General features: G+C 36.2%; 1 long non-coding RNA gene across 1 annotated transcript; it reads right to left on the bottom strand.

Moving 5' to 3' along the window:
- Positions 1 to 5,811: 5,811 nt before the first annotated feature.
- Positions 5,812 to 9,519, bottom strand: LOC128554632 (uncharacterized). Its single transcript, XR_008369652.1, has 2 exons — positions 9,489 to 9,519; positions 5,812 to 9,231 (listed from the first exon to the last, which is right to left on the bottom strand). It is a non-coding gene; the product is annotated as an uncharacterized LOC128554632 (long non-coding RNA).

The following is a 9,519-nucleotide window of genomic DNA, read 5'->3' as shown; positions in this document are numbered from 1 at the left end:
TCAGCCTTCTAAAACTTAACATTTTCCGACCATTCATTAAACTGATAATGGAATTTCATCGTCTGAATCATCATCGGACGGAACTGATATGTCAGAAGCTGCATGATAATGAATATTTTCTTTTTTTTAAGAAAGATTTTTGGCAGACGACATTATTTTACTCCTTTGAAATACAGTATGAACGAAACACAGTGGATTTCGTCTTTACATGGTCGCATAATGGCAAACACTTATTTTAACAAGGGAACTAATTAGCACTAATTATAAAAAACAATACCCAGTATGCAAAATAATTTTGCTTTTGCCAAGATTATCAAAAATTAACAAGTACATGTCACAATCAGCATGATCTCGGTGCCGCGACTATACTCGTCAATCGCCGTCCTGGGGAGTCCTGATAACGCGCGTATAGTCGGATATCGACGCTGCGGGGGTAGAAAATATAACACCTATACGAGGGTTGTCCCAGAAAATCGCGAACTTTTCTTATCATTTCCAAAATGAGCGTCCCATCAAATAATTATTTTAACTGATGATATTTCAATGTATACTAGGCATGACTATAGAGTTTAAAATTAAATACCTCTCCTATTATTTGAGTATTCTTTAAATAATGGACGGCAGTCAGTGCTAGTCGGCGCACGCTCAGTTTTTCTCCTACAAAAAGAAGCGACTTCCATTTAAATGCAGGTAACTTACCCGATATACATCTCATAGGATTAAAATTTATATCATCGCTTATGGCAACGCGTGGTGCGTAATTATGTTGCGTTTCAAGTCTTTGACATCACTTGCTTTAAAATGGTGATATAACTTTGAAAGTAACGGTTGAACGCACTTTCAGAAATTCTGACGTCAAATAAGTTCGCGGCGCAGAAAGTATTAATAAAATATTGTGAATGTCGCGGTATGACTCCTTCACAAACAAAACGGGAAGTGAAAAATTCTGGAGGCCAGGCAAATGTTAGCAGGACACTTGTCTTTAAGTGGCACAAACGTTTTAAGGAAGGTTGGGCGAGTGATTCAAAGACAGGGCGACATAAATTACTTTTAATACTTTCTGCGCCGCGAACTTATCTGATGTCGTAATTTCTGGAAGTGCGCGCGACCGTTACTTTCAAAATTACATCACTGTCTTAACATAAGTGATGTCAAAGACTTGAAATGTAAGATATTTACGCGCCACGCGTTGCCATTAATTACAATATAAATTTTAATGCTGTGAGATTTATATCGGGAAAGTTACATGAAACTAAAAGGAAGCCGCTTCTTTTTGTAGGAGGAAAAGTAATCGTGCGCCGACCAGCACTGACTGCCGTCTATTATTTTAAAAAATTACACGAATAATATGGCACATTTTTAATTTTAAACTCTATAGTCCTGTCGAGTATGCATTGAAATAACACCAATTGAAATAATTATTTAATGCGTCGCTTATTTTCGAAATAATAAAAAAAAAGTTCGCGATTTTCTGGGACAACCCTCGTAGTCGCATTTTGGCCCCAGGGTGTTAAATGTGCCCGGGAACTTTTGAAAACATACAAAGGCTGGCTGTGATAGTCGGGTAATTTCTCACTTGCTAACATGTGATCATACCTGGGTGCACATGTTGATCCACAAAAAAGGCTGATAATAAGCAATGGAAGCGAAAAGATAAAAAAAACAACCCTATATTGCCAAGAGAATCATAAGTTCGAAAAAGATGCTGTACGCATTGTTTTTAATTCTAGTGGGTCAGTTGTTCAAGTGCCTTGTTCATCTGGTCATACAGTCACTGGAAGATTCTACAAGAACTCTTTACTGAAAAAAGTGAAAAAGTTTTACAATAAGAAACGTCCAAGCAAAGGATTGCCAAGAGTCCATCTTACACATGAAACGCCTCCTCTCACAAGTGCGATGTTATTACGTCTTTTTTGCTTCTGAAAAGGTGGAAAGGTGGAAGTTGTAAGCTATCCGCCTTATTCATCTGACCTGAGTCCCTGTAACTTTTTTTTTTATTTCTAAGGCTTAAGAAACTGCTTTCTGGAAAGAAATATAAGTCCAGAAGTTCTCTTTGCAGCGCCATTTATCAGTGTCTCAAACAGATACCAAGAAAAAAAATATCTGCTTTTCGCGGTTGGGTAAAAAATAGTTTAGGTAAAGGGGGAATACTTTGAAAGTTTGTAATAAAAATAATTTTGATAAAAAGTAGCACTTAAGAAATTCGAACCCAATGACAGAACTTTTTACAGGACCCTCGTAGTACAAACCATTAAAAGCGTATTCCCATGGGAATTGGACTGCACGTTAACCAACCGTGATCAAGTTCGTAAGTCATTAAAATCTGAAAATAGCAACTGGTACATGTACTAGCTTTTATTACTGACATGTCCTAATTTGGCGCCAGCAGATTCAAATGTTTTTATTCGATACCCTGCGATGCTCAAGCTATAGTTGTATGCAATTTAACACATCTAACATATGGTCAAAACAGAAATGCTGAGGATACATTGCATTGTAAGGTTGGCTTACATCTTTTAGTTGTTAAAAAGGTTTGTACCAATAGCTATCATCAAATTAAAAGCGATATTTCTACGAGCTGCGAGCTTTATAATACTGCTAAGACCATTTAATAAAATAAAATACTTAAGATTCAGTGATCTGTGCAGTGCCGCAACACCTTTTTGTTTCTGTCTTGCTTGAAGGTCCACACCTCCCATATAAGGGACTCCTATTGCAATGTTTTCAGTTTCAATGCAATTACATTTTAGTTAGAGCAGCGGTGAACTGAAGTAGCCACCCTTTGTTTCGTAGTCAGACAGTGTTACCACTGGGACACCGATCGAGGTTGCTGGGTCAATGTCTGGCATGTTTCGTACCTGTCTTCTTTTTTGTCCGACATGCACATTAGCTGCAGCAATTTTCTTCGAATAAGATCAACCTTGCACATGATATCTCATGCAGAATAGCGGCAGGCAGAAAGCGGAGCTTTGATTATAGTTCATCTTTAATCAACAGTAAGCAAATGCCGTAGTTGCACCATGACTTAACAAGGAATAAAAATTATCAAAAGTTATAATAATACTGCCCTAAAACTTTATCTTTTGTAGGTACATGAGTACTATTAAAGGAAACGTCGAATTTGTACAATACTTAAATCATCTAGAGACACATTCTGTTAAATATCTTTTTATGACACACCAGCCTAGCTTACTTGGTAGAGCACAAATGTGTACAGGAAGATTTTGATCAACGGTGTAGGCACGATATGATAGACGACAATATCACATCTAAGTCTGATTCCGATGAAGAAGTTTCCAGGTATTTGCGGAGAAGTAGTTGAATCAACAGTATTTGTATAGAATCCAGGGACTACGATGGATTTAACTCGTGCATAACTAAAATCTCTTAAAACGGTGTTTAATACTTTCTCTCTTTTTTTGAGAAAGAGTATACACTGAAACGAATGAACTACATATTAACGAATTATAATGTACTGGAAATCTGAAGCATTATAATGGATACTTTGGACTAATAGATGGTAACCTTTTTATAAATAAATGAATGTACATTGCCTGTAGTATATTACTAGTAATTTTGAGACAACCAACGGCACTTCTTATGTTGTAGTAAACGGCGGGAAGGGGAGGGGGGGGGGGGGGGGGGGGGGGGGGGGGGGGGGGGGGGTGGTTGGTCCCACTTCGAATAATTTGTTTTAGGCTACCTCTTGGTTTTCGTAAATAGGTCTCTGTAATATTTTGGTAACCTGTTTCTTTATCTTGTTTAGGGCTTTTGTGATTCACACGTTTCACGAAATGCAAAGCATTCATTTTCCGTACATTAACTGTTTTCCTTCGATTTTCTCATATGTCTCGTTTCAGTTTACAATCTTAATTTTTCTCTTTTGATTCTACGATGCAGTATCGCTCTTTGAATTTTGCGGCTAAATGTTTCGAACTATACTGGTCTTTGAACGACTATATATTACACTGGTCTTTGTTTATAGCGTATTTGTTTGAATTGCCGGGCTGACAATAGGCTGCAGCTTCGTTTCTGTAATCGACAGAACTGGCTTTGTTCTTCTGTTGTGGATTTGAACCTTTATTTTCAAATAGGGTATGACAACAACTTTATGTAGTATCAGCCGTTTCTTTGGCATATAAAACATCCTGCAAATTTGCAATTGACCAATGAATGTTTAATTTCTGCGAGGTACAAAACAGAATACAGCGAATGATGAATGCAGTCTTTTTTTTCTCTCCTCAAACATTCTTCCGTTCTTATATGTGTTTCGTGCACACAACTGATCATTTCTTGTGGATAAGAACTTTGAGTAACAACTTGTTCTTATTTCATTATGACTCCTTATGGAACATCAGTTGTTCTCTGATTTGGATAACTTGCGTACTAAGAGTTTTCTGCAGCGGGTCGTATAAAATAATGTCCATCAGTTTCTGTAATAGAGGGTTAAGGGCAGTTTGTTGTTAATTTTCTTAAGTCTGTCTGGAAGCAGTCATTAGAATGTTGTTGTCTAGAGTATTGTTTCTTAAGTCTTGTTAAGAGATATATGTGATAACGTGTAAGCAATGAACAAACCTTTGTACTAACCATATTATGTAGATGCAGCATCATTCGCTGTATTCTGTTTTGTACCTCGTAGAGATTTCTTCCGCAACTGTAGCTGAGACCGCTTCTAGTGCCTCCTCAAACTGGCATATGTTACTTTATCAACACGTACACAAACATGAACATGAATTCCAATCAGTCGTTGCAAATTGTAATGTCCCAAATTCAAACTTACAAAAATGATTGGTGAGGAAGTAAAGAAAATATACAGTAATTTTAGTTGAACCATTCTTGGTAAATATTTTAATAGATAATTCTGATTTCTTTCTGCTGCATCATTTTGTCTAGCCTTTCTCTAAAAGATGCACTAGGTATTTGTTTGGCAATGATACCTATGTTAAGGTTATATCTAAAATTACTAGAAGTAGCGGTATTAAGTTTGTGGGTACCTTTTTTGTTGGATCTAAAGGCTCACAGACAATACAAAGGTCAAACGGCGACATTTTCATAATTGGTGGGTGGTAAAGTGGTAAAGAAAGACCTCATGTGCCTCTGAGTGCATTATTTCATCAAAGGTAGGCACATTGTAGACCAGTCAATTTCCTGTAAACCAATGATAAGAAGTTGTGGATTTTATGCCCATCTGTACGCAACGAAACACTGACCCTGAGAACTACATGTATGTATGGGAAAATATAAGGGTGAACTAAGTGTTGACTGAAAAAGGGCAATACATGTATTTATTTTGCCGAACAGTACCTTAACAAATATATATTTTCACATATTTCGGCAAAAATTACCGCCCAATACCGTAACAATGTATATCTTCACATATCAGGGTGCACAAAATCGCCTTAAGCGTATCAAGAAATGTAAATGAATTTACATAACAGAGGTATTTCAGAGTTAGAAAATTTTCACTTGAAAGAGGAGGTGGAAAGGGCGTTGGTAGCAAGATAAAATCAGATATTAGCCAAAATAAACTTAGAAGAAAGGAACGTGCTTTTCACTTTGGAAATTTTTCGAAGGAAGAAGATGCCGTTTCCCGATTGATTAAACGGTTTTACGCGATAAAAGGAACTGCCTGAGTGGCTTTTATCGTAGTATATACATTAACATAATTAAGAATGGGACCGATTTGCCAAAATGTACAACAATGACATAAATAATGTTATCTACCTACAAAATATATTTATGTGCATCTGTTCACAAAGAAGCACTGACCCTGATGACTAGGTATGGGAAAATATAAGAGTAAACCAAGTGTTGACTGAAAAAAGAAACAATATTTATTTTGCCGAACAATACCTTAACAAATATATATTTTCACATGAAGTACGCTTTATTAAATGTAGCTGAGATCGTTAAAATGTGAACCAAGTGTAAATTGGGTATTAGATTACCATAAAATCCAATCGACTCACTCAAGATAAAACCAGAAAACTTAGAAGAAAGAAGCGTGCTTTTCACTCTGGAAATTTTTTGAAGAAGGAAGATGTCATTTCCCGATTGGTTAAACGGTATCACGCGATAAAAAGAATTGCCTGATCGGCTTTTACCGTAGTACATACATTAACATAATTCAGAGGGGGACCCAAATGTACAACAATGACATAAACTAAAGCTATCACTAAAGGTGATGAATGTACGCCCCCGCATGCACTGACACAGTACATTGCAATTTGACGCACACAAGATTGCATAATTATGTGGACTGTATGTATATAGACTGTATGTATACAGTATAGTAACAAAAAACAAAGTCACATAACTGCAGAATATTTATCTAAAAGAACGTAACATGCACCATGCACAACTAGGGTTAGTACTGATCACTTGTGTGAAATTTCATTAAATTGTGTGCAAGGGTTTGGAAGATTAGGTGCGCACCAGATTGCATATGCAGACTGTATGTACATAGTATGTTTACAAGAAACAAAGTCCCATAACTCTTCAAATTTTGTTGTTGAAAGAACCTAAAATCCCCATGCACAACTACTGTTGTTACTGATCACTTGTGTGAAGTTTCATTAAATTGTGTCAAGGGGATCAGGAGAGATGGTGCGCACAAAATTGTGTCTACGGACAGACGGACGGACAGACAGACAGACAGACAACCTGAAACCAGTATACCCCCGCCTTACAACTTTGTTGTCGTGGAGGGGGGGGGGGGGGGGGGTGGAGGGTACAATAATTTTATCTACCTATAAAATACATTTATGTGCATCTGTTCACAATGAAGCACTGACCCTGAATACTAAGTATGGGAAAATATAAGAGTGAACTAAATGTTGGCTGAAAGAGGGCAATATTTATTTTGCCGAACAATACCTTAACAAATAACATGAAATACGAAATTTATTAAATGTAGCTGAGATCATTAAAATGTGAACCAGAGTATAAATTGTGTTTTAGATTACCATAAAATCAATCGATTCACTCAAGATAAACCAGAATTAGCCAAAATAAAATTAGAAGAAAGAAGCGTGCTTTTCACTCGGGAATATTTCGAAGAAGGAAGATGCAGTTTCCCGATTGGTTAAACGGTTTCACGTTATACAAAGAATCCCCTGATTGACTTTAACCTTAGTACATACATTAACATAATTCAGAATGGGACCCATTCGCCTAAATGTACAGCAATGACATAACTAATTTTATCTACCTATAAAATACATCTGTTTGAGCAAGTATAAACCAAGGTGTATTCGACATTGCAATCTTATAAGGGATACCGCTAAACTCTAAAGTTTCAATAGACTCTTTCGGCATATTTTCTAAACAGAATGCTTAATTGGTTGAATGCACACATTATACCTCAAATATCTAAAAGCCACTGTCCCTGTCCAATTAAGTCAAGCTGAATCCATAGCTGCTTAGTCTATACTTATGGTTCTTAACCTTTAGCCTACTGGCGGCAAGTGACTCTGCCTTCATCCGTGTAGACTGATCTTAGTCTGCACTGTTCGCTATTCAGTCAGTAAATTTTCAGTGAACTCCCCATTGAAATTATAAATGGTATTGCCCAAACTGAATGATAGACCAGTCCATTCATTTTAGAAATTTAGCAGGGTAAAGGTTGAAAGCTTGATATATACATTTGAATTATGGGTTGCTAGTCATGATTTCTTTATCCATATTGATATAATTCCTCAAACCTCTCCGTCTGCGAATGTGAACGACAGGCACTATATTCAACATTATCTTAAATAACAATCAATTTTGTTGCCTCAATGTTGATGTTGAATAAGGGTATGTTATAGTGAAATAAATGTAACAACACCAACGGTATTGGCAACGTACAAAGTCCATTCTCACATCTGGACTCGTATGGAATTTGCAATAGTTCTATCCGTGGAAACTCATATCAACAGTATATAGAGAAGGAATCATCTACACATCTAAATATGTGTTTTACTGTGAATGACTCTGACATCTTATATTCATCTTTCACAGCTTAATGACTCTAACATTACTCTCCCAAGACTGCACAGGCAAGTTACACACCTAAAAGATGAAAATGCTGTTGAGCACTGTAAGTGCACCGTCTTAGCAGAAAGAATTTATTTCATCGCGTGTAGAAAATGTTCTCGAATATTAACTACACTTTTCGGCGGCTTCGTGGACTTCTAACGGGCACTTTATCAATAAGTATTAATTAACTAAAAATATTGCCGCAATATTATGCTAATTACCGAAGTCATACATGATAAACTCGACGACAATAATTTGCTTAATATTGGACCATACAGAACTGGGTAATTAGATTTTTATATGATTAGTTATATTAACTCGTCCGAAAGTGATACAACTTCTGAATGGTTCAGCCATTCTGGCCAATACCAGGACCCGTTCTTGGCAGTAGAATAGACGGCATATTGATGAAATTGTAGTATTAGTATACGAATCAAGTGGTGACCTGTACAATGTAACCAGTCATTGCGGACGGCTGCCCGCACTGCAACTTGGCTCTTGGCTCAGTTAGCATCGCTCTTTTTCATCAGACAAGTGTAATATTAAGTTTAGTCCAGTTGATATTTTCTTCCTGAAAGTGATCGTGACTATTTATCATGGTGGAGACATAAAAAATAAAAAATGTCTTTTTGTTAGCTTTTGTAGTTTACATCACAATTTAAAAATTAGAGACGATAATGATATATAATAAATATATGAAAAAGTCATCAGTTAGGTGATTTGATACTGACTTTATAATATGACATTGGCTAAATTACATACTCATTATGTACATACGTAGCTAATAACATTATATTATTGATACTTATAGTATCATTGACATTTTCGAATCCTTGACTTCAGGGTTAATGTGTTATTCAAAATTGTTTTCCTGAAACTCTGCAAGCCCCTTAAATACATTTTTAGTATATTTACGTTCCTCAAGAGTCGACCAGTCACATAATACAAATAAAGATGTTCAAGAGCTAATTACTGCACAAAAGCTTGCTACATCATTCATTTTTCGTCTGTTCGGTAATCTCGTCCATTCTATTTCGGATATGTGTTTTCTATATCAGCTTCTATTGTGAGCAACAATTCTTCTTTCCGCCGTGCGCGTGCGCTGGCCGCCATGTTGTCTATTGGAGCTGACAGGAAGTTGTATAGGGTGTTAATTTCCATGCCACTCTCTTGTATGTAATCTCTACAGATACGTCCAAAAACCTTCCATCTCTGTAGATATAAACAATAAAAACATAGAACATAAAATATTTCCGATATGAATAAAGAGTCTTACTTCTCTAAATATTACACATGTATGTTGTGTTGATTTAGAGCCTTTTAAAAAGTATAATATGGATTAAAACAGCTTGCATAATTAATGTTGCATAAGACTTTTATTGCTGATTTATTAAAATATTTAGCATTTCACTGAAGACGCTAGAATATGCAACGCAAAATATTTTAACTGCAAAAAGTATGCTAAGGACCTTTTCAGCTCGGCCAACAGAAGCTTTGAAT

Source organism: Mercenaria mercenaria, unplaced genomic scaffold (assembly GCF_021730395.1).
Source record: "Mercenaria mercenaria strain notata unplaced genomic scaffold, MADL_Memer_1 contig_580, whole genome shotgun sequence".
NCBI classification, from domain to species: domain Eukaryota; kingdom Metazoa; phylum Mollusca; class Bivalvia; order Venerida; family Veneridae; genus Mercenaria; species Mercenaria mercenaria.
Note: the sequence above shows the minus strand (reverse complement) of the source record. Positions and strands in the feature narration are given on the sequence as shown.